Genomic DNA, 9,180 nt, shown 5'->3' with positions numbered 1-9,180 from the left:
GTCCATCATCATCTGTTAACATTTTCTTGTGAACACGATAGCTTGAGAAAATATCCACTGAGCTAAATGAAATTTTGCTTGTAGACTGAAATTGGAAAGATATCTTGACGAGTTCAAAAATCGGCTTGATTCAACTGTAACTTTTGGAGTTACTGCCCTTTGCAATAATAATTATTATTTGACCTTATGAACATGACAACTTTAGTAAAAGTGCACTCATCTTAATGAAACTTTTTTATTTAGATTAACATTGGAAAGATCTTGGACGAAATCAGCTTAATTAGATTGAAACTTACGGAGTTATTGCCCTTTACATTAATAATTGTTATTGCACAGGTGTCGGCGTCGTTGTCGGCGTCCGGGAAACGGTTTCCGTGCGATAACTTAATTATTTATTGTCCAATTTCAAGCAAATTTGGTATACTGCTGTATATCAATGAGATCTCGGATGAGTTCGATAATGGTCAAAATCCGTCAATATTTGCAAGAGTTATGGAACTTTAAAATTGTCAAAACAGATAAATCCATGGTTTCCCCTCGATAACTTTATTATTTATTGTCCAATTTCAAGCAAATTTGGTATACTGCTTTATATCAATGAGATCTCGGATGACTTTGATAATGGTCAAAATCCGTCAATATTTGCAAGAGTTATGGAACTTTAAAATCATCAAAACAGATAAATCCATGGTTTCCGCTCGATAACTAATAAATATTTATTGTCCAGTTTCAACAAAATTTAATAAATTGCTTTATATCAATGAGATCTAGGATGATTTAGATAATGGTCAAAATCCGTCAATATTTGCAAGAGTTACGGGACTTTAAAAACGTCAAAACATATAAATCCATGGTTTCCGCTCAATAACTATTATTGATTGTCTGATTTCAACCAAATTTGGTGTATTGATTTATATCAATGAGATCTTTGATGGGTTTGATAATGGTCAAAATACGTCAATATTTGCAAGAGTTACAGAACTTTAAAATCGTCAAAACATGGTTTCCACTATATATATATAACTTAATAATTTATTGTCCGATTTCAACCAAATTTTGTGTATTGCTTTATATCAATGAGATCTAAAATGGGTTCGATACTGGTCAAAATCCATCAATATTTGCAAAAGTTACGGGATTTGATAACTTCACCTAATTATTAACAATATTTTCAACTGTAATTAACTATTTTTTGTGATGCTGTGCAGGCGACACATCCACTTCCGTGGAATTCTTGTGAAATGTCACAGGTGAATGAGAAAATATAGATGAAGATTAATCCGAACACATTTTGTATTCCACAGCTAAGTTCCTGGTAACCTGGACCCCAACGATACAATTCAAATAAGGATTACGATGGAGAACTTGTTCTACTTCTCAATATAGGAATCGGAACTCTCTCGGCGGGTATTTTAACCTTGTCTCGGGTAAATGGTATCCGAAGGTCTTTTCTTTCCGCTGTTCATACCTGGAAAGCCTTAACAACCCAAAACAGACTTCCGCGGGATAGACGGTCTCCCGGGGCTGGTAGGTGTTTATGAGGAGTTCGGGACCATGAGGGGAATGACATTGGTTGTGTAAGATTCCAATAGAACAACCAAACTAGCTGATTTATACCATTGGTGCTAACAAGGACAAATTTGTGGAACAGAAAATTGCATATTACAGAGTTAGCTCCCTTGCATGTAGGCAATCCATTGTAGATGTCGTTATTTTGTTGGATCGAGCGCAATTAACGTCGTTTTCTCTGTGACGTATGGACCATAATGCTCGCAAATCACATCACTATTCATTGTATTTGTAAGCGCAATTTACATCCATCTGAGGTCCTGGTCCCATCGTCCCATCTACTCCACCACCCCCGTCAACAATCAACTTCTCTTCGTAACAGCTGGCCCGGAAATTTTACCAAAATTTGACTGGCAGGAATCCTTATGGGCTAATCCCGACTGATAACTTGTACCCAAGGTTTGGGTCATAGTTAACCTGTCGTGGGGCCTAAGGGCATGGGAGACAAAAGGGGTCAAATTGGCTATTTTTCATATATATAACAACTTCTCTGAAACTAATGCCATGTGTGATAGCACTCCATAATGGCAATGTGTTCATTGCAACTTTATAGGTGTAGCGGATTCAAAATTTTGTACAAATAGATAGGGCAGGATTTTGGTGATAATTAGTAAAAAAAAAACTCCAGAGTGAGCGATACAGACCCTCTATAGGCCTGCTTGTTTCCATAAAAGCACTGACATATTTAAGACATTCGCAAACACATCACATTAAACGCAATCAATAACCTACCCACAAAGTGCAGAATAACTCGAGTAATATTTGAATATAAAAGAATTAGGGGTTAACAGATGAGAAAATGACATTTACTTATGACAGACAATGTGGACATAGATTTTTATTCAATTTGAATTACTGCTATATCATTCATTAAATCTTGGAAAGTAGGTTCGTGTGTTGACATGTGTATAAAAATAATTTGTTGATTGAAAAAGAAACAATTGTTACTGATTTTTCACAATGGATTTTTTTTATTTTTTTTATTGCAAAGACTATCGACAAGCATAAGTTTATTATGGCTGTGAAATATTATTTGTAGTTCACAAACAGTTTTAAAGGAAGGAGCTACGAGCTACTATCAATATGATCAATCAGTGCCGCACAAAATCATAAAACAATCTTAAGTCTAAAACAGCTTCTAAGTCAGAAGGCGTTACAAAAAAGTTTCTAGGCAAAAAACTGAAGTTTTAAGTCTGTTTCATGTACCCTGGAGCCTGTAAATATGAAGTTTGTGATTCAATGTAGTTCAACAATCTATACTTAAGTGTATGGTATTTTGTCATATAAAATCTATATATCTCCAATATTCTCCAATGTTCAATCACTCCTTTTTAAAGCAAAACCAATATGGCATATCGCCTCAGTTACAAGAAACGATGTCATACACGTTTGCTTTTTAAACCAAAAGATATTAGAAGCTAAATGTAAGATTATATAATGTAGTGTTATTCTCTGAGTGAAGAATTTATTTACTTATGAGATTAATTCTTACAATCATTATTCTTATTTAAAAGCATTGAATGTGTGAAATTCACACAAGTTATTTTTTTATAGATATGTCATCGTATATCATTAAGCCTCATGTAAAAATTTAGCTGATGAGCATTCAGCAAGATGTAAGCTGATTCTTATCAAAACTTTTACACTCTGGCTATTAGTAATTCTGGTCCATGGGACCAACTACTAACCCGATTTCCATTTATCTATAAAATTTCTTAATGCTTCTCTTGTTTTTGATTCTTATTTAGTAGATGTACATATTTATTATAAAATTCATATTAGAGTTTATTTTCAATCTATCTTTTATATAGTTTTATATTTTTTTCAGCACATGGCTGTATTTCACTACGCAGTAAATGTGTATATTTTGTTTAAACATGTATTGACCATGATATGTAAACTTGTATACTGTGATAGAAATACTTTGTAACTAACCAGGCAATACACGTGCCTATCCTAATATTACATAATATCAATATATTTCCTATTTATAGAAGCAAGTAAATAAACCTACTATACCCTTACTACTGAGAGTAACACAGTGACATTTGTAATATATACCCGATTCTGCGCCTCTGTAACAGTTTATGTGGTAACACTTGCCACGGACAGTGTAAACACAATCGCTGTTAATCGAACACGTAAAACCATAAATTACAACAAGTAGTGACTGACAAATATCATAATATGTAACCGTATTCCAACCCAATGAGCGCCCATAAAGCGCCCAGGGCGCTTTAAAAAATGATTAAAAATGGAACAAGGTGTCTAAAAAGGTCGAAAAGTATTGCAAAACTATACCGTTTAAATGTAATTTTGGTCCTTATTATATGCATAGGGCAATTGAAGATTGAAGGCCTCGAAAAAGTGGGAGGGGCGCTTTTACTATAGGGACCATGGTGCGCTTATTGGGTATAATACGGTGACATCTTTTCATTGGTTTAGGTACTCACCACAATCAATAAAGCTGTAGTTAATGTGTATGCGCTTACCATTCTGTTGACCCGGGGTTATTGAATATGTATAAGACAGTCGTAATGGCTGTGCGAGTTCTGCATGCACAAAAAATCACTTACGGATGTCAGTCTTATGTTTAGTTAAGTTTAGTGTCAGCGATAACATATTATAGATTTGCTTGTGTTTAGTGATAAGTAGACAATTTGTAATAATGAATCATGGCTGTGTTTAGGATGTTAAACTAAAAAAAACGCAGAGTGGATTCTTATTATGTAGAATGTACAATTTAATAATTTAAAATTTATATTAAGTTTATTTGTTCAAAATCTATTTTTTTTTATAATTTTAATGTTTTTTTCACAAGCTGACTATGTTTCATCTATTTATATATACGTAGTAGGAAATGTGTAATATTTTTGTTTTTACATGATATTGACTTTGTGTATGTTATGTTAACCTTTATACAGTGATAATAATACTAAGTAACAAACATCTGGGGACTAACAAAATTACTTTGTTGTAAGTATTCTGTTTTTGCGTATTACAGAGTCAGATGACCATTAAGGCCCTTGGGCCTCTTGTCATAGATATGTTTTCAGGATATCTTAACCCTCATCTAATAGTTTGACTGGTGAGCATTCAGCAAGGCTTATGCTGACTTCTCAAACTCATACACTCAGGTTGTAATGTCGCTGGTCATGGACCAACTGACCAGGTGTCCATTTATCTATAAAATTTCTTAATGCTTCTCTTGTTTTTTATTCTTATTTAGTAGATGTACATATCTATTATAAAATTCGTATTAAAGTTTATTTTCAATCTATCTTTTATATAGTTTTATGTTTTTTCAGCATTGTCATGACTGTATTTCACTACGCAGTAAATGTATATATTTTGTTACATGTAACTATGTAAAACAGTGATATTAATACTTTGTAATAACTTCTTTAGTATACAGTTTAAATACACGGGTTATTAAAACAACATTCATGGGGACCAGAACAAAAATAACGTTGTTGCTAAGTATAAACCATCTGTGCGTTTTAACAGAGTTGTGCTCTCTTGTAGGGTTAGTATCCACTGTGTGCGTCAAACACATGACGTCACAATCCATACCTACCCGGCAAGGGCAGATAATTCAAAAATACAGTCTAGTGCAAATTGCATATTACAAAGTTAATAGACATAATTACAACATCTCATACGTTAACCCTCGGAACAATGATGCAAGGGAATGAAAATATTAACTGTTAACAAACATTTCAAGCCATGAATTTGTTGTAAGCGTATTAGTTATCATGTGTTTTCTATATTGCTAGTGAATAACTGCAAGGAAAACAAAATGAGATATCACTCAAACTCTCAGCAAGCCCTCTTCATTACTGTTCAAGCCCAAAATCTTACACTTTAGGATATGCACTTTCTTTTAAAAAATGTTATTTTTATGTTAAGAAAGATTACAATTTTAGATAGAAATACGAATGAGAGTATTGAATGAGAGAAGAGTTAAGTAAGAGATAGTGATGACCATGTTCAAGTATAGATTTATATGTAACAATGTTATTGTGCTATAAGTAAATTAAAACACAGTTTGGGGTGAGATTACTACTGCATGGACTACTCAGAACCTGGCCTCCTTGACCCTAGAGGGTGTACGACCACAATCACAAACCCGTAGGGGTAACTATCATGAACGTGAAACCAACTGAGGCATGCCGAGGGTTGGACATTTCAGGAATTCCCCCGAGGTTTGTTGAATTTTTGTTTGTCACACCCTCCATAAGTTTCAGGGATATGATTCTCTTTCTCCACTCATAACAAAATAAAAAATAAGATTATAATAGTCTAAACACAAGCATTTCACCAACCGCGGATTAAAAACATGAACATGGTTTCATCGTCTACACCGTCAATATTGATGACCGTGTCATTTGACCAACTGATCACACAACAGTCACACACCGCAGTGCAGTCGTGATGTTCATGGTAAATTTGTCCTTCAAGGTTCCAAAAGGTTAAGCGCACATGCTATCTGTCATACCCTTAGGGGTAGACAGAGAAAATCTCTCCCACGGATTTAAAAATCCAGTTACAAATCAGGTGAAATGTCTGGATGGAAAAAAGTGGAGTCTTTAGGCTGGTTATTCATTGTTGTGAGTTGCCATATTCAGCTCATTTTACATATAGTCCCCTTCAGAATGGTTGTGAATTTCACCTTTGAACAGTTTATGTTTTCATTTCAATTAAAAAAAGACCAAATTACTGTACTGTATCTACCGTAAATTAGCGCCCCTCCCCCTATAAGCGGCCCTTCCTCCTTTCTCCCCCTGTTCTGACAAGGTGTCTTAGTGAGTAATATATGTGAATTTCACAAACATAATAATGCGTCTCAAAGGCTAAAAGGGCATAAGCATGTTTACTGTACAGTAACAGATAATGTGTCCTGACGTACAGAAAGAGTTAAAATATGGCAGACATTTTTCATTCACAACTTACATTTGGGGTTCACTAATAAGCGCCAATAATTTTTAAGCACCCTGGGCCCTAATTACGGCGAATACTGTAACTTGCATTGTATTATAATGAAACAGACATACATGTACATGGTTTGCATACTCAGAAGTTTTTGTAAGGATTTCATCTTTTAAGTCTTATGGATTTATCCATGGTAATTAGTGAATTACTGGGAAGTGTAGCACATTGCAGGACTAATGATGATGATCGAGGTGCTTTAACATCATACATGTATTTGCTATCTAAAAAAACCTATTTCTACCAGGCCTTTTTAATCTTACCTATATGCTATTACTTACCTAGTTGGTTAAAGTTTTGTTATCATGATAAAAAACATAATAAATATATCATATAAACTTTTTGATTTGTTTGTTTGTTTTATGTGTAATTACTAAGAGCATCATTTAAAGTCAGATCAGAAATTGGAAAAAAATAACATCGGAGTACTTGAAGAAAAATCACTGACCTACAATTGTACTGTCAGCAACTGCTCCAAATAGGATTCAAACTAGAAACGAAGCGCTAGTACTAGAAGTAATATGTTTGAACATCCACTAAAGCCAATAACAGAATTTTATCAATAGATCTCATTGAAAGATATTTCTCAGGTTGATTTCGAATTTTTATTTTTAGTCATCTGACCTATTTGAATAGGTAATACCAAACAACTTGACTGATGTACATGAAATATTGCACCTTAAATTGAAATGCTTTGGAGATATGCTTTATGTGGACAACTGGAGGGATGGATCCTTTCTTTAATGTCCAGTCAAGCTTTGATGGATATGGAGATAAATATGTATTTTCACAATTTGATAAAACCAACCATGAAATATGATGGGTTCCAATCTTTATTCCAAGACTTCAATATGGATAAGGCTTCTTGGATGCGGCTCATGGTTTCATCTTCTGTTATGAATTGGCATACTGGAATATATAGTCCACATTGGTCCTCACCACAACAAGGATATACCTCACTTTGGATGACCTATTGTCATCATGCACCGTCTGTCGTCGTGCGCCGTTCGCCGTCCGCCGTGCGCAGTGCGTAAACTTTTCGTTCAAACGACTTCTTCTCAATAACCGAAAGGCCCAGGGTACTGATATTTGGCCTGTAGCATGCTGGGATGAAGGGCTACCAAGTTTGTTCAAATGAATGACCTTGACCTTCATTCAAGGTCACAGGGTTCAAAAAAGCAAAAATCTTTAAACGACTTCTTCTCAAGGACCAAAAGGCCCAGGGTACTGGTATTAGGCATGTAGCATGCTGGGATAAAGGGCTACGACTTCCTGAGAATAACTAGGAGGCCTAGAGACCTTGATATTGGGCCTGTGACATGCTGGGATGAAGAGCTACCAAGTTTGTTCAAATGAATGACCTTGACCTTCATCCAAGGTCATAGGGGTCAAATAGGCTAAAATCTTACGAATTTAAATTTTTGTGAATAACTAAGAGGGCTAGAGACCTGATATTGGGCCTGTGACATGCTGGGATGAAGAACTACCAAGTTTGTTCAAATGAATGACCTCGACCTTCATCCAAGGTCACAGGGGTCAAATAGGCTTAAATTTTAAAACAACTTTTTGTGAATAACTAAGAGGCCTAGAGACCTGATATTGGGCCTGTGACATGCTAGGATGAAGGGCTACCATGCCGTATTCGACCCAATAAGCGCCCAGGGCGTTTGAAAAGTGAAAAGGTGCTAATACAAAGACGAAATTACTGCAAATCTATACAGTTTTGTATAGTTTTGGTCTTTGTTTATGCGTGGACAATTGAAATCGAGGCCTCAAAAAGGGGGAGTGGCGCTTATTGGGTCGAATACGGTTTTTGTTCTCAAAAAAATGACCTTGATCTTCATTCAAGGTCACAGGGGTCGAAATGGTTAAAATCTTTAATTGACTATGTTGTATTGTGCCAATAGTCAGATGACCGTTAAGGCCCATGGGCCTCTTGTTTAGAATGTTCTGATTGAATTAATCTTGATCACATGACATTGAATAAGTTTGATATTTCACTGGAATTGGAAGGCGAGGGAAATAACACATTGGAAGCTCCGCACGTGACCGGAAGTTGACGGCATCTGCAACATCAAGCAACAATGACAACATTGTTGCTTAATTTTAGCAGCCGACGAATTCAGCGTTGTTGTTGGGAAATATCTTCTTAACCAGAGATTTTTTTCTTTTAATTTTGTTCGGTATAATGAACTACCAGGTAATTATGCCCCTATGTGTCGGGATACATCTGGAATTTCCTCCCTGGAGCTAGAGAGTTATTATTAAAAATAATTGTAAAATAATGTGAGAGCATACTTTGTAGTTTTATAGGTTTCGTCAAGCAAACACAACGCATTACCATACAAGTTTAATAATCGCTGTTGCAAATCCTCCTGGTGGAAAAGAAACTTGTTGGATGAACCATCCTCACAATCACTGGCTGGTCTGAAATTTATGTTCCTGGAGGGATTTTCATTTTCTTTAACCAGTCCTCCAGATTTTCCTGATCGCATTGAAATTAATGTTTAGAGGAAAAAGTTAAATAGATATGGTTTTTCATGTCCTTGTTGGAAGGATAAAAAGACCGATCCATTGACAAAGGTTCGGATTCTTTGACCTCATATTTTTGTCAACAAAAGT

The sequence above is a fragment of the Argopecten irradians genome, chromosome 7, assembly GCF_041381155.1.
Source record: "Argopecten irradians isolate NY chromosome 7, Ai_NY, whole genome shotgun sequence".
Taxonomy (NCBI): domain Eukaryota; kingdom Metazoa; phylum Mollusca; class Bivalvia; order Pectinida; family Pectinidae; genus Argopecten; species Argopecten irradians.
Note: the sequence above shows the minus strand (reverse complement) of the source record.